The 21998-nt window shown below is 45.6% G+C and overlaps 1 long non-coding RNA gene across 1 annotated transcript in view; it reads right to left on the bottom strand.

Moving 5' to 3' along the window:
- Positions 1–3516: 3516 nt before the first annotated feature.
- The window catches only part of LOC141080973 (uncharacterized), a 140521-nt gene continuing 122039 nt past the window's right edge, over positions 3517–21998 (bottom strand). The window contains exon 4 of the long non-coding RNA XR_012229278.1: positions 3517–4062. This is a non-coding gene — a long non-coding RNA (uncharacterized lncRNA). The remainder of the gene's footprint in view (positions 4063–21998) is intronic.

Below are 21998 nucleotides of genomic sequence, written 5' to 3'. Positions count from 1 at the left end.
CTAGACCTCATCTTCACCCACCTCTGCTCCCTATCTAGCTTCTCTAACTCACCTCTTCCTCTCTCTGACCACAACCTACTTACATTCTCTTTCCTCTCCTCCTCCTCAGGTCCACAATCCCCACCTCAAAAACTTGCGCACCCTCACAGAAATCTTCAACACCTCGATCTATACTCACTGTATGAATCCCTCCTCCCTCTTACAGACATAAGTTCCCTACACAATGCGGATGCCGCTGCCGCTCTATATAACATCACAATAGCTGTAGCTTTGGAATCAGTTGCCCCTCTCAAACATACCAAAGCTTGTAAAATCAACAGACAGCCCTTGACCAGTCTGACCAAAGAACTGAGGCAGGCTTCCAGGGCTGCTGAGCGGAGATGGAAAAGATCCCACTCCAATGAGGACTTTATCGCATTCAAACAGTCCCTCACTGCTTTCAAGGCCACTCTCGCTGCAGCAAAACAAACCTACTTCTCATCTCTCATATCCTCCCTGTCACACAACCCTAAACAGTTATTCAACACGTTCAATTCTCTCCTCCGCCCCCCAGCACCTCCTCCCTCCCCACTCATCTCAGCTGATGACTTTGTCTCATTTTTCAAGGAGAAGATTGATAACATCAGAGACAGTCTTGGTCAACAACCCCCAGTGCCCTTCCTCCTAACTGCCCTGCTCTCCTCCTCCAAAACCAACTTCACCACTACAGAAGATCGACTCTCCACTCTACTCTCAAGATCACATCTCACTACCTGTGCACTTGACCCGATCCCATCCCACTTCATCCCAAACCTCACCACAGTCTTCATCCCAACCCTAACCCACCTCTTCAACCTATCACTAACAACTGGTGTTTTCCCCTCAAGCTTTAAACATGCCTCAATCACACCTATCCTTAAAAAGCCCTCTCTTGACCCATCCTCTGTATCTAGCTATCGCCCTATATCACTTCTCCCCTATGCCTCAAAACTACTAGAACAACACGTACATCTTGAACTGTCCTCCCACCTCTCTTCTTGCTCCCTCCTTGACCGATTACAATCTGGCTTCTGGCCACACCACTCCACTGAAACTGCCCTAACTATGATCACCAATGACCTACTAGCCGCCAAGGCCAAGCGACACTACTCTGTCCTCCTCCTCCCGGACCTGTCCTCTGCCTTTAACACAGTGGACCATTCCCTATTAATACAGACCCTCTCATCTCTTGGTATCACAGACTTGGCCCTATCTTGGATTGCGTCATACCTAACAGACCGGACATTCAGCGTCCCCCACTCGCACACCACCTCCTCACCGTGCACCCTATCCGTCAGAGTCCAGCAAGTTTCAGTCCTAGGGCCCCTGCTCTTCTTCATTTACACCTTCGGCCTCGGACAGCTCTTAGAATCTCATGGCTTTCAGTATCACCTCTGTGCCGATGACACACAGATCTACATCTCTGGACCAGATATCACCTCCCTACTAATCAGAATCCCTCAATGTCTGTCTGCTATTTCATGCTTCTTCTCTGCTAGATTGCCTACTCTCTCCAGTCCTACAATCTCGCTGCCTCGGGGTTATCCTTGACACTGATCTTTCCTTCAAACCACATATCCAAGCCCTTTCCACTTCCTGCCGACTTCAACTCAAAAATATTTCACGGATCCGTACATTCCTCAACCAAGAATCTGCAAAAACCCTAGTCCATGCCCTCATCATCTCCCGCCTTGACTACTGCAACTTCCTGCTCTGTGGCCTCCCCTCTAACACTCTTGCACCCCTCCAATCTATTCTAAACTCTGGTGCCCGACTAATCCACCTGTCCCCCCCGCTATTCCCCGGCCTCTCCCCTCTGTCAATTCCTGCACTGGCTCCCCATTACCCAAAGACTCCAGTTCAAAACCCTAACTGTTATGAATGTGTCACCGAGGAGGATGGCAGGAACAGGCTAAGCCACCAGAAAACCAGAGAGGTTGGTAACTAAGCGGATTCCAGACCCCTGATCCTATCAACACAACTATCAGTAGCCGTGGAGCGTTCCTACGATGCCCTAGATGCTTCATCACAGCCGGAGAACTAACTAAGCCTGAAGTCAGAAAGGTGAAATCTAAACGGCCACGTAGCAGATCCCCAAACTAATAGACAGCCCCCAAACATATACTGTCGGTGAGACAAGATAAGACACACACACGCAGAAAACAGACTGAGCAAACGGTGGGGCCCAAGCTGTCTAGACAGGACAGGACAGAAAAGGTACTGTCTGCAATCACGCACAAAACCCTAGAAAAATCCAACACTTCTAATATACAAAAAACCTGAGGCCACACGACCTCACCCCCGCTACATCAGCACTCTGGTATAAACTGGAAGCAAAGCAAAAGATACTAACATAACAGGGGACTGAACAAACTGACACAAGCTGTAACATATAGAGCAGGGCCCAACGCTGCCCCCAGCAGGGAGTACGATGAACCCTAGCAGCAAAGCAGAAAGCAAAAAAAAGGCACAACCAAATTATAAGCAAAGGATTAGCAAAAGAATCACTTAACTGAACCATGCAGATCAGGTAGGGGCCAAAAGAACTCCAAATGCACAAGGAGGAAAAATCACCAGCAACCTTCAAGAGCAGCCAGCTCAATTATATGCTCCCAGCCAGTAATCAAAGGTTCCCAATTATCGTCATCAGGTGGGGAACTTCCATCAACCTGGCCAGCTCCACTACTCTCAGTAACCACCAGAGGGAGCAGAGGGAGCTTCGGCTCAGAGATCCGTGCAAGGGAATTCACAACACCTAACCATGACATACAAAGCCATCCACAACCTGAGCCCTCCATACATCTGTGACCTCATCTCCCGGTACTTACCTGCACGAAACCTCCGATCCTCACATGATCTCCTTCTGTACTCCCCTCTTATTTCCTCTTCCCAAAATCGCATACAAGACTTCTCCTGCGCATCCCCCCTACTCTAGAACTCTCTACCACAACATCAGATTCTCACCTACCATGGAAACCTTCAAAAAGAACCTGAAGACCTACCTCTTCCGACAAGCCTACAACCTGCAGTAACCACCAATCCACCAAACCACTGCACGACCAGCTCTACCCTTGCCTACTCTATCCTCTTCCATCCCTTGTAGATTGTGAGCCCTCGCGGGCAGGGTCCTCTCTCATCCTGTACCAGTCGTGACTTGTATTGTTTAAGATTACTGTACTTGTATGTATTATGTATACCCCTCATCACATGTAACGCGCCATGGAATAAATGGCGCTAAAATAATTATTAATAATAATAATAAAAACATAATTGGCAATCAATGACAGCTGTGTATCATTGACACTAACTATGACTCATGCCATTCATATTCGAAAAGTAGCGCCAACACACGGAATACTAAAAAAATAAATGTGCAATATCGGAAGTAGTGGTAAATGGGAGCTGCGGTGTATTACCGCTCATGCGCATTTGTTCATTGAAGCTCCCGCCGCCATCTTGAAAAAGAATGTTTAATTGCGCAAGTGCCAAAGAGAGCCAATGACAATTTTCTCTGTGGTTTCTGCACACCTGCTCAAAAGGGAGTGGAAGTCTTCAGCTCCATCTTGAGTGTGGGAATAACTGGCACAAGAACCCACAGTGCATCAAGAAATAAAGTACTGTTTTAAATAATAATACACAGATCCATGCATAGTAATAAGTGGGCTTATAGCCCTATTGGGAGATGTAAGGATATGGTATCAGTTTAATGGTTACGGGAACAGCCACTGTGTACTGAAGTAGGTAACCCATAACCCTTAGGAGCAAAAGGAGATGTGAACCCCGCAAGGGGTGCAATATTCAACCTTCACTCCCATGTAGACATAAAGACCATATGCTGCCAAATAACATAACCCCAAACATACTAATGCAAAATAGATCCAGAAAAATGTAGAGAATAACCATAGACATTTTTCACAACAACAATGCGCTTACCATTATAACAAAATAAAAAAATATAAAATAATAATATAAAAAAAAATTTAAAAAAATTAATGAATGGGAAGAGTCATGTGTTTCAAATGCAGTCAGCAGCCGTTGTATGATCTATGAAAGAAAGAAAAAAGAAATAGTTATACCTAATAATTATACCACAAAAGGCAAACAAAGAAAATATACAGCAATTACAGGGCAAATCAATTTTATAAAGTAACTAGCTGAAGAGCCCGGCGTTACCTGGGCATAGTAACCAACTGTGGTTAGTTATACCAAATTATAATGATTATATTGCACATAAAAACATTTCACATCATATATTCAACACTACAGATTTGCAACACAAATTAACTAAATGATTACCCAAGTATTGATAGTATTTTATTTTCAACTCATTCAAGAGCCTTTTGATAAACATGTGTATCTGTGTATCTAACCCTATCCTGTGTGATAATGTCTGCTGAGCTGTGTACCTAATCCTATCGTGTGTTACTAACTGCTCAGCCGTGTATCTAATCCTATCCTGTGTGATACTGACTGCTAAACAGTGTATCTAATCCTATCCTGTGTGATACCGTCTGCTGAGCCGTGTATCTAACCCTATCCTGTGATACTGACTGCTGAGCCATGTACCTAATCCTATCATATGTGTTACTGACTGCTCAGCCGTGTATCTATTCCTATCCTGTGTGATACTGACTGCTGAGCCGTGTATCTAATCCTATCCTTTGTGATACCGACTGCAGAGCCGTATATCTAATCCTATTCTGTGTGATACTGACTGCTGAGCCGTGTATCTAATCCTATTCTGTGTGATACTGTCTGCTGAGCCGTGTATCTAATACTTTTCTGAGTGATACTGTGTGTTGAGCTGTGTATCTAATCCTATCTTGTGTGATACTGTCTGCTGAGCCATGTATCTATTCCTATCCTGTGTGATACTGACTGCTGAGCTGTGCATCTAATCCTATCCTGTGTGATACTGACTGCTGAGCCGTGTGTCTAATCCTATCCTGTGTGATACTGACTGCTGAGCCGTGTGTCTAATCCTATCCTGTGTGATACTGACTGCTGAGCCGTGTATTTAATCCTATCCTGTGTGATACTGACTGCTGAGCAGTGTATCTAATCCTATCCTGTGTGATACCGTCTGCTGAGCCGTGTATCTAACCCTATCCTGTGTGATACTGACTGCTGAGCCGTGTATCTAATCCTATCCTGTGTGATACTGTCTGCTGAGCCGTGTATCTAATCCTATCCTGTGTGATACTGACTGCAGAGCCGTTTATCTAATTCTATCCTGTGTGATACTCACTGCTGAGCCGTGTAGCTAATCCTATTCTGTGTGATACTGTGTGCTGAGCTGTGTATCTAATCCTATCCTATGTGATACTGTCTGCTGAGCCGTGTATCTAATCCTATCCTGTGTGATACTGACTGCTGAGCTGTGTAGCTAATCCTATCCTGTGTGATACTGACTGCTAAGCTGTGTATCTAATCCTATCCTGTGTGATACTGACTGCTGAGCCGTGTATCTAATCCCATCCTGTGTGATACTGACTGCTGAGCAGTGTATCCAATTCTATCCTGTGTGATACCATCTGCTGAGCCGTGTATCTAATCCTATCCTGTGTGATACCATCTGCTGTGCTGTGTATCTAATCCTATTCTGTGTGATACTGTTTGCTGAGCCGTGTATCTAATACTATTCTGTGTGATACTGTGTATCTAATCCTATTCTGTGTGATACTGATAACTGAGCAGTGTATCTATTCCTATACTGTTTGATACTGACTGCTGAGCTGTGTATCTAATCCTATCCTGTGTGATACTGACTGCTGAGCTGTGTATCTAATCCTATCCTGAGTGATACTGACTGCTGAGCCATGTGTCTAATCCTCTCCTGTGTGATACTGACTGCTTAGCTGTGTATCTAATCCTATCTTGTGTGATACTGACTGCTGAGCCGTGTATCTAATCCTATACTGTGTGAAACTGGGCTCCCCCTGCAGTCTGTGTCAGAGGGTGGTCTGTGTTGGCACGGTAATAAATTGTGTTATTTTCAGCTTTACAGAAGGACGATAACACCATAGAAATGATAAGAATAATAGGCAAAATTGTTTGGTGAATTGGAATGCGCGGGGTAAAAATTTCGCTTCACAACATAGCCTATGACGCTCTCGGGGTCCAGACGTGTGACTGTGCAAAATTTTGTGACTGTAGCTGCGACGGTGCAGATGCCAATCCTGGACATACACACATACATACACTTTTTCCCCATTATGTACATAGGGGCAGAATTGTTTGGTGAATTGGAACACGTGGGGTTAAAATTTCGCCTCACAACATAGCCTATGACGCTCTCGGGGTCCAGACGTGTGACTGTGCAAAATTTTGTGGCTGTAGCTGCGACGGTGCAGATACCAATCCTGGACATACACACATACAGTACATATATACACACACACACACACACACACATTGAGCTTTATATATTAGATATTGAGTTTATAATCTCCATTTAAGCCAGACGGTTTTAACTTACATAATTTCTTAATCCACTCCAACTCTTTAATTTTGAGTAACTTAATTAGCCATGTCTCCACCTCTTCATAATGGTAATATTTGGTCAATGATTCCAAATTTTAATTGTTTCTCGTTATGTTTAAAATCAACAAAATGTTTTGGCACTGGTAAGTAAGTCTAATCTCGCTTTCTGATCATATATCTATGTTGATTTAGTCTGGTTTTAAAGTCACAAGTGCTTTCACCCACATAGTATAAGTTACTATATTTACTGTTTTTCCACTTTTTATGCAGCCCTATTACTGAAGTGAGAATTGCTAAAGTTTTGTGACTTTTTAAAATATGGCTTTTGCTTATTGCCTAGATAATCACAATAATCACAAAGTCTTGCCAATTTGGTTGCCCTCCTTGACTCATTTCTAACAGTAGAACGCTGCCTGGCCAGAGCAGTCTGTGAGCAACTTATATCCATCTGTTTCCAATAATCCCTTAGTTACTGGCTTGTGTCTTCCAGGCCTAGAGGAGATATTTTTCCATGTGTACTGCCATATGACAGAAATAGCTTCTCACACTGCTAATGTGTTTGACTGCTCTATTGCATCTGTTGGTCTGAGGGGAATACGAGTCACAGGATGGACAATGCCTGTCCTTCTTTTCTGATCACACGCTCTTATCCCTGTAACACATGCATAAAGTCAGAGTGGTAATGCTTATTCAGTCGCTGGAGTAGCAGGAAAATATACTATGTGTTTTACACAATGATTTAGAAAAGCATCTGTACACTTTCCGAAATGACCACATGTAGACCGAGTAGGTTAACTTGGCAGTAGTTTTCACAGCTTCAAGTTTAGCAATATTGGTCCTCTAAAGCATACCTATCAGTTCAAGTGACTTCCCAATAAGCTGTCCTGTGTATGTAAAATTATGGAACAACATTATTTATGGCCATTATATGACTTGTATGTTGAATGTTCATCATTTTTCTCCATCTCTAATTTTCAGTTGTCTCTCAGCTAGTGGGTGGAGATTAGCTACTATGATGGTTTCAATATACTTTACACAGAAATGAGGGAGTCGTGTTCATCTGTTTCTATGTAGTACATGCTCAGCATGCTCAGAAATCGTAGCATCATGGAGACCAGTATACAGTAGTACTGAGTAGTGTGAATCCAGCTCTGGGGTGAGATAAAACACTTACTATAGAACAGTAACACTGTCCCTGTATGACTGCTTCTGTTTCTCTCACTGTGCTCCTTCCTCTTCCCCTGTCCCCTCTTAGAAAACTTAAATAGAAATCTGTAATCTGATGCTCTCTGTTCAGTTACAGTCCTTCTTATTTTGAGCAAGATTAATTTTAGCTGTTTTTCAAGCCACGTTCACACATTTGTCAGGAAGGAGAAGTGGCTCATAAGTGGAGTGCATATACAGTCATGGCAAAAAGTGATGGAACCGTTGAAATTGTTACAGAAAATAAAGTATTTCTCCCAGAAAATTAATGCAATTACGCGTTTTCTTATACACTTTTTTTTCCTTTGCATGTATTGGAGCAACACAAAAAACTAAAAGAAAGGCAAATTGGACCTCATAATGTAAAGTGCTTTGGAATATGTTGGCGCTATAGAAATAAAATTATTATTTCACACAAAACCTCAAAAATTGGCCCGTCAAAAATGTTGCCACCTTTCCAAATTTGTGACTAAACAACTTTGTTTCAAATATGTGATGCTCGTTCAAACCTACCTGTGGCAAGTAACAGGTGTGGGCAATATGAAAATCACACCTGTAACCAAAGAAAAAGGGGAGAATTTGACTCAATGTTTGCATGGTGCGTCTGTGTGTGCCACACTAAGTATTAAGAACAGAAAAAGGAGAAGAGAACTGTCTGAGGACTTCAGAACAAAATTTTATGAAAAATATTAACAATCTCAAGGTTAAAGTCCATCTCTAGAGATCTTGATGTTCCTTTGTTTACAGTGTGCAACATAATCAAGATGTTTACAACCCTTGGTGTTGCTGCTAATCTCCGTGGATGTGGATTTTAGAGAAAAATTGATGAAAGGTTGCAGCACAGGATAGTCTGGATGGTGGATAAGCAGCCCCAATCAAGTTACAAAGACATTCAAACTTTCCTGCAGGCTCAGGGTGTATCAATGTCAGCACAAACTATCTGCTGACATTTGAATTAAAGGCATCATAAAATCTGAAGATTACCAAATGACTTTGTGTCACAATCATGGGTGTTCATAGATATCATGGGGCACCATAGCAGAACCTCTAAATGGGCCCTCAAAAAAAAATATTAATATTTGGCAGGGTCACAAAAGAGCATATCTCACAACTTTGTAACCTTTACAAAGTAATTGAAGCCCTTTCATTGCACCCATGAAGTATGATGTAGTCAAAGTGCCCCATAAACACTATATGATACCACTAAAGTGAAATCCTCTACAGTACCATCCACATGTACAGTATGATGACCATACAGTACCCCAACCTTAACTTACTGGCATGGTATAGTGAACCCAACACAGTATGATCCCCCAATTGTGACCCACACACAGCCCTACATGCAGTATAATGGGCCTATATACAGTATAATGACCCACACCTCTCCACACTGTATAATGGCCTGCACTATCCCCACTAACAGTATAATTGCACCCACACAGCCCTCAACACGATATGTTTGACTCCACACAAACTTCACACTATATAACTGCATGCATACAATATAATCCCCCCACATAGCTCTCCATAAAACATAAAGGCTTCCACATAGCCCTACAAATATCTTAATGGCCCACATATAGCCTTCCATATAGTATAATGGGCCTCATATAGCCCTCCATATAATACACTGGACCCCACATTGCATTTCATTTACTATGGTGATCTCCATATAGTATGATGCACACCATAGTCCTCCATACAGTATACTGCACTCCCCATAGTTCTCCATATAGTATAATGTGCTCCCCATAGTCCTCCATACAGTATACCGAACTCCACACAGTCCTCCATACAGCACATTGCTTTCCCTTTAGTCCTCCATCCATTACACCCTGCTCCGCATAGTCCTCCATATGGTACACTGCACTTCATAGTCTTCATATGGTATACTGAGCTCCCCCTAGTCCTCCATACAGTACACTGCCCTCCCCATAGTCCTCCATACAGTACACTGTGCTCCCCATAGTCCTCCATACAGTACACTGCATTCCCCATAGTCCTCCATACAATATTATGGCCACCACAATTAAAAAAAAAATACAAAACTCATCTCTCCTTCTCTTTCCCATGCTGCTCTGATCTCTGCTGCGAGCGTTTTGAAGCGCTGCATGCCTCAGCGCAGTGGGCACAATATAGTGATGTCATCGCTCCTACTGCACTGATATGTCAGATGCCAAAGTAGAATGAAGTTGAATGGAGCATCAGCTGAGGCTCCCTCCTCCATCATTGCTTTCAACTGTATCATCATCCAGGATGTTGATATAGTTGAACGTACAATGAAGAGTGGGTGTGCTCCCCTGACTCACGGGCCCCATAGCGTCCATGTAGTCTGCGCCATTGGCGGTACACCACTAGTTGCAATGTAGTGCCTAATGTCAGAAAGCTCGGCTTGCGCCCTACGGTGGCTCAGTGGATAGCACTGCAGCCTTGCAGCGCTGGAGTCCTGGGTTCAAATCCCACCAAGGACAACATCTGCAAGAAGTTTGTATGTTCTCCCCGTGTTTGCGTGGGTTTCCTCCGGGTACTCCAGTTTCCTCCCACATTCCAAAGACATACTGATAGGGAATTTAGATTGCGAGCCCCATTGGGGACAGTGATGATAATGTGTGCAAACTGTAAAGCACTGCGGAATATGTTAATGTAGCGCCCCTGAGGGTTCAGTTGCCACAGAGGTACTGCACCTCCTCCTGAGGTGTGGTACCCCACCATCCAGGTAAGTTGGAGGCTCCTGACCACATTCCAGCACCTGCACCCATCATCACAAAGTAGTGTAGCAAAGCCACATTGCGGCTCCCTGCTTGGAGTGTAGCAGAGCACCTTTGGTGACTCCCTGCTTGGAACACGAAACGTGCTGGGAGGCGGGTGAAGTTAGAATACATAAAAGAGCGGGAAGGTTTAGGATTTCAGTTCAGAGTTGAGAGTGAGTGAGGAGAGAGGAGTGAAGATCCCTGGGAGAGGGATGGAGGAAGGAGGTGCTGCAGCAGATCTCAGTGACCTGGGTCTGCTGGCACGGGAAAGGAAAGAAAGAGACAGACATTGACAAGAACCCTGATCTTCCATGGGAAGGAAAGACTAGCACGGAACGTAGGAGTAAAAGGGAACAGAGGACGTGGATTAGGAGAGAACCCTGCCTAGAAGTTCTAAGCGCAAGGCCGGGGTTGTATGGATACTAAGGGTCCTACAGCAGACACCGGTGGAGTAGTGAGCTGTAAATGCACTACTCCCATCTAAGACTTGAGGGCACAACAGCAACTTGGATAGTGAGCCGGGACTCAGGAGTAAGGAGTCCCCGAAGCAGGCTACAGCTGTCTGCCGTACAAGTATAGTTCTTGGGAACATCTGTCAGGAGGAACTCCAGTGTAACTCAGTACTAGGAGTACTTCACACCAAAGGCGCTATAAGAGGAGACATTCAGAAAGGCACATGTTGGCGGAGTGTTGGAAGGGAGCATTCCATCTTGCCTGGAGGTTGACTGAGCCCCTGACCCGGAGGACACGGCACGGAGGCAGGCACCGGTTTGCACAACAGACTGTGAGAAAAGCTCTGGTGTACTCCACTTATTCCTGCGCCAACACACCCGACACCGCTACATCTTGGTGCCCGGCATTGCCTCATATACGCCTCCCCTTGGCCTCTACATCTACACTGCCCTGGGACTACAGCTCCACCTGTGGGGAGCTTCACCATCTTGGCTGCAACACACCACCAGTCCCAGAGGATCTACATGCAGCATCGGCTTAACATCTCACTTGGTTTCATCACGAACTATTCATTCAATCCATTACATTTCACCATTGCAATCCCCCCATTACTTGGGCGCCCAGGGCTACAGATCGGGTCACCGCCGCTGTGACACATCCCGCTGCCCTGAGAGGGCGACCCAACTTGGCGTCACGAACAGGATGACGAGACCCGATGCCATCGGGTTCTGTGTGCCTAAGACTTAAAGTTTTTGAAAATGTGCAGAAGACCCAATTTAATAGACTGTAGAATGAATGCCAAAAATGGCGGCTGGCGCGGCGAAGAAGGGCGTGACAACATGGGAGATCCTAATAAAAGACTGCGAACTGTCCTGGGCCTCCTCTGCCTGAATTACTATGCGATAGCAACATGGCCCACCCCCCGAGGGGTTCGTATACTGGCTTGGTATGGAGGAGCTGGAAGAAGACGCCACCCCAAGAAGGAGGAGCGGAAGCCAGTGGCGAGAAAAGAGCTGAGACAGGAAGGAGAACGCCATCTTGGAAGGAGATGGGAGGAGGCCTGCGGAGCGCAAGGAGGTTATGCTGGATCTCCCTGGCGCCATGGCTGAAGGCTCCAACCCAGTGTCCGAGATGAACCGCCAGCAGCTGGAGGACAAGATAGCCCAGCTGACGCGCCACCTGCAACTGAGGTAGGAAGCGCTATGGACCTTAAATCTGCAGCGCGCCCAGGAGGGGCCTACACCCGCGGTACTCCAGTCACCGGTACCTGTCACCGCTGCACCGGATCTCCCCCAGAAAGACCCTGTAGCACCAGAGACGGCTGCAACAACCCCGGCAGCATCTGTGGGCATCTCCCTGTCGCTCCATGCTGCCAAGGGAGCCGAAGCGGAGGAAGAAGAGCTCCCGTCAGGACCTGACGCAGCCGCGCAGGTCCCTCCAGAGACCCCTGTGGACCCAGAGTCGCCATTGGCTCCCACGTCGTCCCCGGTATCCCACCGAACGGCGTCCACCGCCACTATGCCTGCACCGCAGCAGAGAGCGCACCGCCGGGAGGCACCAGGTATATATCCCGGCCCTCCTAATGGGTTGCCCCTGAATTCTCACTGTCGGAGGCTGGCTTGTTAGAGCTTGAAATGGGGGTGTTGGACAAGTCATCCACGGGCCCTAGGCTGACGGAGATGGGGAAATGGAAGAAATCCCTGCTGAGGAGGGTGCGGTTGGAACAGGCGCGCACTATACGACACCTTCAGGGCCTGGAAGAGTCGGGGCCGCTTTGGGACGTTGAAACGATCCCTTGGCCGCAAAGCCCCCGTGTGGCCTCCTACCAACGCCAACAGGCTGCGGCCTCCCCACATGTTAGAACAAGGATCGGAGTGACAGCATCATCCACCAACGAGGAACGGTATTCCTTAGTACCAGCTGCTACTCCTGCTGAATTACTGGGAGCAGAGGCATCGCCGGCAACCGTTGATATCACAACACCAGCTGTACCTCAGGCAGCAGCCATGCCAGACGAGGACCAGCAATTTATCAACCCACCAGGAGGAGACTACCACTAGCAATCTCAAGCAAAAATAACTCTCGTTACCCAGGAGGGTATTTGCACCGTTGTGCCTTTTGTTTCCTATTTTGATCATGATGGTTTAGTTTTGTTTTTCCACTTGTTGCCCAGTTATATTGACAGCTTTCACATTGAACTGCAGAGATCATGAACGCTGAATGGTCCAGAACTGTTATTGTATATAGTTTGCACCTCTTTAGGTGCTCTCTCATGGTTTTACATAGAACTCTCTTCCTGAAAGAAGAATTACCTCATCATAGGGACATTTCCAGACATGTTGGCCAGACCAGTGTCTACTCTTTGCACTTATTGATAATGGTTAACGTATTTTTGAAACAGAAAGCTAGAAAGTGATAATGTTTAATGACAGATTTTATAGGGTATAATTGAGAAAGGTATACATTGAATGTTTTACGAATGTAGAAGTATAGTAGATGGTATACTAAAGAAATTTTGAAGTACAAACCCCTTGAATATGAATAAAGAATTGAAGTTACAGGTGATGAACCATATTCAGAATTGAGAGTCCTCAGTGGTTGATACCAGCGGTTGTCATGTAAGGAAGAAAGTAGAAGAATGTGTAAAGTAACAGAAAAGAGATGTGTTGCTAGAAAATGTGAATTGATGTTGGACATTGAGTTTGCTTCCATAGCACTTTAAATTAGGTAGCGTAATTTTGAATCTAGATAGCTAGTTAAAACTGTTTGCAACGTTCAAGAAACCGTGCCTCCCACATTGAGAAGTTTAGTATATGAAATGTTTATTCAGCATTACAAACATTTTGTATGTTCCTGTATTGTCAACTTGGCTTACCTTGCAGCCCGCGGACGTGCTGTATTTAATGGGGGGAATGTAGCGCCCCTGAGGGTTCAGTTGCCACAGAGGTACTGCACCTCCTCCTGAGGTGTGGTACCCCACCATCCAGGTAAGTTGGAGGCTCCTGACCACATTCCAACACCTGCACCCATCATGACAAAGTAGTGTAGCAAAGCCACATTGCGGCTCCCTGCTTGGAGTATAGCAGAGCACCTTTGGTGGCTCCCTGCTTGGAACACGAAACGTGCTGGGAGGCGGGTGAAGTTAGAATACATAAAAGAGCGGGAAGGTTTAGGATTTCAGTTCAGAGTGAGTCAGTGAGTGAGGAGAGAGGAGTGAAGATCCCTGGGAGAGGGATGGAGGAAGGAGGTGCTGCAGCAGATCTCAGTGCCCTGGGTCTGCTGGCACGGGAAAGGAAAGAAAGAGACAGACATTGGCAAGAACCCTGATCTTCCATGGGAAGGAAAGACTAGCACGGAACGTAGAAGTAAAAGGGAACAGAGGACGTGGATTAGGAGAGAACCCTGCCTAGAAGTTCTAAGCACAAGGCCGGGGCCCGGTCCCCAAGGTTGTATGGATACTAAGGGTCCTACAGCAGACACCGGTGGAGTAGTGAGCTGTAAATGCACTACTCCCATCTAAGACTTGAGGGCACAACAGCAACTTGGATAGTGAGCCGGGACTCAGGAGTAAGGAGTCCCTGAAGTAGGCTACAGCTGTCTGCCGTACAAGTATAGTTCTTGGGAACATCTGTCAGGAGGAACTCCAGTATAACTCAGTACTAGGAGTACTTCACACCAAAGACGCTATAAGAGGAGACGTTCAGAAAGGCACATGTTGGCGGAGTATTGGAAGGGAACATTCCATCTTGCCTGGAGGTTGACTAAGCCCCTGACCCGGAGGACACAGCACGGAGGCAGGCACCGGTTTGCACAACAGACTGTGAGTAAAGCTTTGGAACTACACGCTCTGGTGTCCTCCACTTATTCCTCCGCCAACACACCCGGCACTGCTACATCTTGGTGCCCGGCATTGCCTCATCTACGCCTCCTCTTGGCCTCTACATCTACCCTGCCCTGGGACTACAGCTCCACCTGTGGGGAGATTCACCATCTTGGCTGCAACACACCATCAGTCCCAGTGGATCTGCATGCAGCGTCAGCTTAACATCTCACTTGCCGAACACCACAGGTGGCGTCACAAACTATTCATTCAATCCATTACATTTCACCATTGCAATCCCCCCCATTACTTGGGCGCCCAGGTCCACGGACCGGGTCACCGCCGCTGTGACACATCCCCTGACACCGGCCCGGTACTGAGTACCCCGCTTCCCTGGGAGGGCGACCCATTAGCGCTATACAAAAATAAAGATTATTATTATTATTACTACGTCATGGGTCTTCCAGCAGGAGAATGGCCCCAAACATACTTCAAGGAGCATCCAGAAATGGATGGAAAGAAAGTACTGGAGAGTTCTGAAGTGGCCAGCAATAAGTGTGGATCTAAATCCCATTAAACAATTGTTGAGAGATTTTAAAATTGCTGTATGGAGAAGGCCCCTTCAAATATGAGACCTGGAGCAGTTTGCAAAAGAAGAATAGTCCAAAATTCCAGTTGAGAGATGTAAGAAGATTGCTGATGGTTATAGGAAGCAATTAATTGCAGTTATTTATTTATGTCAAAGGGTGTGCAATCAAATAGGAAGTTGAGGGTGGCAACAATTTTGTCTGGCTCGTTTTGGGGTTTTGTGTGAAAAATTATGTCCAATTTGCCTTTTCTTCCTCTGCTTTATTTTGCGTTGTTCCAATACACACAAAGGAAATAAACGTGTGTAACAAAATGTGTAATTACAATAATTTTCTTTCAGAAACATTTCATTTTTGGGAACTTCAAGGATGCCAACTCTTTATGCCATGACCGTAAATGTATATATTTTTACTGGAATAGATCTATATACACTGCTCAAAAAAATAAAGGGAACACTTAAACAACAGAATATAACTCCCGATAAATCAAACTTCTGTGAAATCAAACTGGCCACTTAGGAAGCAACACTGATTGACAATCAATTTCACATGCTGTTGTGCAAATGGAATAGACAACAGATGGAAATTATTGGCAATTATCAAGACACCTTCAATAAAGGAGTGGTTCTGCAGGTGAGGACCACATCTCAGTACCAATGCTTTCTGGCTGATGTTTTGGTCACTTTTGAATGTTCGTTGGGCTTTCACACTCGTGGTAGCATGAGATGGACTCGACAACCAACACAAGTGGCTCAGGTAGTGCAGCTCATCCAGGATGGCACATCAATGCGAGCTGTGGCAAGAAGGTTTGCTGTGTCTGTCAGTGTAGTGTCCAGAGGCTGGAGGCACTACCAGGAGACAGGCCAGTACACCAGGAAACATGGAGGGGGCAACAACCCAGGAACAGGACCACTACCTCAGCCTTTGTGCAAGGTGGAACAGGAGGAGCACTGCCCTAGCCCTGCAAAATGACCCACAGCAGGCCACAAACATGCATGTGTCTGCACAAACAGTTAGAAATCGACTCCATGAGGATGGTCTGAATGCCTGATGTCCACAGATGGGGGTTGTGCTCACAACCCAACACCGTGCAGGATGCTTGCCATTTGCCACAGAACACCAGGATTGGCAAATTCGCCACTGGCACCCTGTGCTCTTCACAGATGAAAGCAGGTTCACACTGAGCACATGTGACAGACGTGACAGAGTCTGGAGATGCTGTGGAGAGAGATCTGCTGCCTGCAACATCCTTCAGCATGACCGGGTTGGCAGTGGGTCAGTAATGGTTTGGGGTGGCATTTCTTTGGAGGGCCACACAGCTTTCCATGTGCTCACCAGAGGTAGCCTGACTGCCATTAGGTACCGAGATGAGATCCTCAGACCCCTTGTGAGACCATATGCTGGTGCGGTTGACCCTGGGTTCCTCCTAATGCAGGACAATGCCAGACCTCATGTGGCTGGAGTTTGTCAGCAGTTCCTGCAAAATGAAGGCATTGAAGCTATGGACTGGCCCCCCCCCATTCCCCAGACCTGAATTCGATTGAACATATCTGGGACATCATGTCTCGCTCCATCCACCAATGTCACGTTGCACCACAGACAGTCCAGGAGTTGGCGGATGCTTTAGTCCAGGTCTGGGAGGAGATCCCTCATGACAAAATCCGCCGATTCATCAGGAGCATGCCCAGGTGTTATAGGGAGGTCAAACAGGCACGTGGAGGCCACACACACTACTGAGCATCATTTCCTTGTCTTTAGGCATTTCCACTGAAGTTGAATCAGCCTGTAATTTGATTTTCCACTTTGATTTTGAGTGTCCTTCCAAATCCAGACCTCCATGGGATATTGATTTACATTGATCATTTTTATGTTTTCTTATTCTCAACGCATGCCACTATGTAATGAATAACGATTTGCAGCTGCAATATTTCATTCAGTAATATCTACTATGTGGTATCTTAGTGTTCTCTTTATGTTTTTGAGCAGTGTATATATATATATATATATATATATATAAAGCTGAGTGTATGTGTATGTGTGTGTATCAAGCAACACACACTCCACAGAACCCCAACCAATCCGCATAGCCACAGGAAAAGAGCCCCTGATCCAGGGACATTCAACAGTTGTGACACACAGATTGGCCTCACATACATTGCACACACAGCTCTGCTGCAGGGACCCTCTCATCCCATGTATACGGGGTTACTATACTTCCCCCAGTGATGTGATATAAGACCCTGCTCTGTGACATGAGCTGACACTTCTACTCCAGCACCAGCACAACTCTGCATCTGACTCCTCCTCCCAAGCATGTGACTGGTCACATGGTTGTGACATCATCACAGGTCCTTTAGCTGCCCAGGATCTTGCATCTACCGACAGTTCAGCTAAGGAAGTGAGGAAAAAACTCACACCTGTGACCTTCTACGGGTCCCCTAATAGGGGTTAACGGGAACGACCTGAAAGCGGCGGAGGCCCACTGCTGGCATGGAGGGGACGGGGCAGTGCTGGCATGGAGAGAACGGGGCAGTGCTGCCATGGAGGATGGGGCAGTGCTGCCATGGAGGGGACAGGGCAGTAGTGCTGACATACAGGAGATGGGGCAGTGCTGGAAAGAAGGGGACAGAGCAGTAGTGCTGCCATGGAGGGGATGGGGCAGCGCTGTCTGCCCGGTGACACTGCCTGCCACTGTGTGTACAGTATATAAAAGCTGTGCTGCAGAAAAATGCTGTGTATAAAGTTGGAGCGTGAGGTGCAAGAGGAGGCTATGTAAAAAGGAGCATGAAGTGCAGGAAGAATAAGGCTCCTTAACTTCCATCATTATTTGTTATAAATAACCACAGTTAGTTACTATGCCCAGGCAACGCCGAGCTCTTCAGCTAGTTTACATCTAAATCCATTAGGGCTCCGTTAAGTTGGTTCCAGCTCAGTCATACTTGCAGTTGAGTGACGACTAGAGTGTCAGCTGCATCTATGAATAGAACATTGCAAGACACTACTGACACTCTAGTTGGCACAGGACAGCAAGTATTTAAAGCTCATACTCATGGTTACATGAAAACTACTGGAACCATCAGAACCCAACAATATATATATATATATATATATATATATATATTAAATTATATGTCTGTCTGGTATTTGGTAGTATACTACAAATAAAAGTGTAGACTTGTGTAGTAGGCTGCTCTATTCCATACAATAATATCCTTTAAAAGACGTACCTAAAACATTTACTTTTTTTTTTACAGTAGATGTTGGAAATTGCTGTATGGCATCCATATGAGGCAACTGTTTAACATAAGCATCATGCTGTATAATTAATTTATCTCCAATCCCAATAATAAGGGATAACTTACTGATTGTTGAGGGTCTGACCATGGGGACCACAGTGATTCTGAGAACAAGACTCAGCAGCTCAGACATGAATGCATTTCAAGAGCATATCCAATTTACATTGAATTTCAAGTGCTTACATGTAGTCATCTGAAATATTAGCATGAGTCCTATTCTTGTATGCAAACACGAATATACATTCCACTGTGTCCTCAGAAGAACATATCCATTTCTACTATTTTCTGCATATAAAATGAGCCATATAGCCCATAATGAAGCTTAAAAGAGAATAAACAATACTACACTTTTGTCTCATTTGTTTTTGTTTTGTTCTTTTCTCTTAAAATATAATTATCTATTTTTTAAGTTGAAAGCATGACAATAAATTTCATCTCTGGGAAAATCTTGGCATGCATATAAGGGAAGCAGATGTTTTTGTCTTTTTTTCCATAAAAAAAATAATAAAGATAAAATTACTTTTTGAAGCTTGCATGCAATACAAATTTATTAAAGGAAATTTTATGTGTTTACTTTTGTGTAAATGTTTCTGCTATGACCATGTCAAAACATAGTAACATAGTAACATAGTTATTAAGGTTGAAGGGAGACTTTAAGTCCATCTACTTCAACCCATATCCTATCCTAACTTGCCCTAACATGTTGATCCAGAGGCAGGCAAAAAAAACCCATGTGGCAACAAGTAAGCTTCACATTGGGGAAAAAAATTCCTTCCTGACTCCACATACGGCAATCAGACTTGCTCCCTGGATCAACGCAATATTAAGGAAACTAGTGTATATACCCTGTAATATTATACTTTTCAAGAAAGGCATCCAGTCCATTCTTAAATTTTAGTAGGGAATCACTCATTACAACATCATATGGCAGAGAGTTCCATAGTCTCACTGCTCTTACAGTAAAGAATCCGCGTCTGTAAGTATGCTTAAACCTTCTTTCCTCCAGACGTAGAGGATGCCCCCTTGTCCCCGTCACAGGTCTAAGAGTAAAAAGATCATTAGAAAGCTCTTGGTATTGTCCCCGCATATATTTATACATTGTAATAAGATCACCCCTAAGCCTTCGATTCTCCAAACTAAATAACCACAAATGTAATAACCTGTCTTAGTATTGCAGACCCCCTAGTTCCCTAATAACCTTGGTCGCTCTTCTCTGCAACCGCTCCAGTTCAGCTATGTCTTTCTTATACACCGGAGACCAGAACTGTACACAGTATTCTAAGTGTGGTCGCACTAGTGACTTATATAGAGGTAAAATTATGTTCTCCTCATGAGCATCTATGCCTCTTTTAATGCATCCCATTATTTTATTTGCCTTTGCAGCAGCTGCCTGACACTGGCCGCTAAATGTGAGTTTGTCGTCCACCCATACACCCAGGTCTTTTTCAGTGACTATTTTGCCCAGTGTTTTACAATTAAGCACATAATTATACATCTTGTTCGCTCTACCCAAGTGCATGACCTTACATTTATCCCCATTAAAGCTCATTTGCCATTTATCAGCCCAAGCTTCTAGTTTACATAAATCCTCTGTCATGATCCAGGACAGGATTTCGCTTTGACCCGTCCTGGTTAGACTATGGGTTAATTGTGCTGCCTCTCTCTGGCAGCAGGAGGCTATTTAGTGCTCACTGGACCTGGGTCCGGTGTCAGTTATACTCCTGCCCTCGGCTGAGTTAAGTGACCTCTTGTATACGTGTGCCTTGTGCCTGATATCTTGCTTGTTTGTTCGGTTGTGATCTGGTTCTGTCCCTGTTACAAGTTCTGCCTGACCCTCTTGTACTGCGCTACCTCTCGTGTATGACTCTCTGCTTGTGACCCGACTTCTCTCTGCTCGTCCCCTTGGTACCACGTCGCCCTCTTGTGTATGACCTTTGGCTCTGTCTGACTACCCGTCTGTTCGTCCCTCCTGTACCTCGTTTGCCCGTACTGCTGTGACCTCTGTTTTGCCTGACTCTGAGTTGTTGTATGGTATCCTGTCCTATCTGAATACAGGATGCTAAGCCCCTCCCCCTTGCAGTCACATGACCATAGGTCCCGTGCACATTATTCAGTTTTAGTGTCCGCAGGTCCTATGCATCTTTACTTTCCAGCACTGACTGGATCCTGACACTATTAGCCTGAAGCACGCATGGTCACCTCTGCTGCCCTGCTCCCCAGGTAACTTTCAGCACTGCTTCTGTACTCAGGACACGCGCACTGGCTCTATGAGCAAGTGCAGTGCGGTGTCTCTGACATTATAACTGACCCATACCATTTTTTTTTTTCTGCTCCCATTCACCTGTGTGTGTGATGGATCCTGTGCACGCTCTTTCTGAGCAGGTTAAGCATCTGACGCAGATGTCTCAGAAACTCTTTGGAGAACAAAGAGTCCTGGCTCAGTCTCAGCAGCTGATCGCCGACACTGTGCAGGGGGTTCTTTCATTGGGGGATCGGGATGTTACATTAATTTCCCCTGAGTCTCCAGTGAAGTTACCAGATACCTTTTCTGGAGATAAAAATGACTTCAGAGTTTTCAAGGAGGGCTGTAAGCTTTTTTTTTCCTTAAGACCACACTCTTCTGGGGATGAAAGTCAGAGAGTGGGGGTCATTATGTCTCTGTTAAGGGGAGCCCCCCAAGCTTGGGCTTTCTCCCTTCCTACCACGGCCCCTGAGCGTATGACTGTGGATGCATTTTTTGAGGCCCTGGGGCATATTTATGATGAGCCTGATCGGGTGCGTATGGCTGAGGACAGGCTGATGAATGTTTGCCAGGGGAAACACTCAGCCGAGTGGTTTTGCTCAGAGTTCAGACACTGGGCTGCTGAGGTCTGCTGGAACGACGCTGCTCTCCGGGGGTTGTTCCGCAGAGGCCTGTCTGAGCATCTGAAAGACGCCTTGGCTCTCCACCCCCCACCTGATGCCCTGGAGGAAGCTATGACACAGGCCGTCCGAATGGATCGCAGGTTACGGGCAAGGGGAGTGATACAAACAGAGGCATCATTGTTCTCCCAGGGAAGGGGAGCCAGTTCTTCACTGAAAATCACGGCGATGGGAACCATCAACCGTAAGGAGGAAGAAAGGAGGCAACGGCACGTGAGAAAATGCTGTGTTCACAGTGGCGAGTTTGGACATGGGAAAAAGGATTGCCCCTCCCGGCCACTAACCAACAAACGACTGAGCCCGGGTGATTATCGTGGAGGTCACCCAGGCTCTCAGGTACCCTTTTCTGCATTTTCTAAAATGTCATTCCAAGTGGAACTTTGTTGTGGGGGTGTCTCCACATCCACAACTGCCTTCGTGGATTGCGGTTCATCATTGAACTTTATTGACTCTGACTTGGTGGCCA

The sequence above is a fragment of the Dendrobates tinctorius genome, unplaced genomic scaffold (assembly GCF_039654945.1).
Source record: "Dendrobates tinctorius isolate UK_male_01 unplaced genomic scaffold, ASM3965494v1 ptg000004l, whole genome shotgun sequence".
Taxonomy (NCBI): Eukaryota; Metazoa; Chordata; class Amphibia; order Anura; family Dendrobatidae; genus Dendrobates; species Dendrobates tinctorius.
The sequence above is the reverse complement of the archived record's forward strand: the minus strand, read 5'-3'. Positions and strand labels throughout refer to the sequence as shown.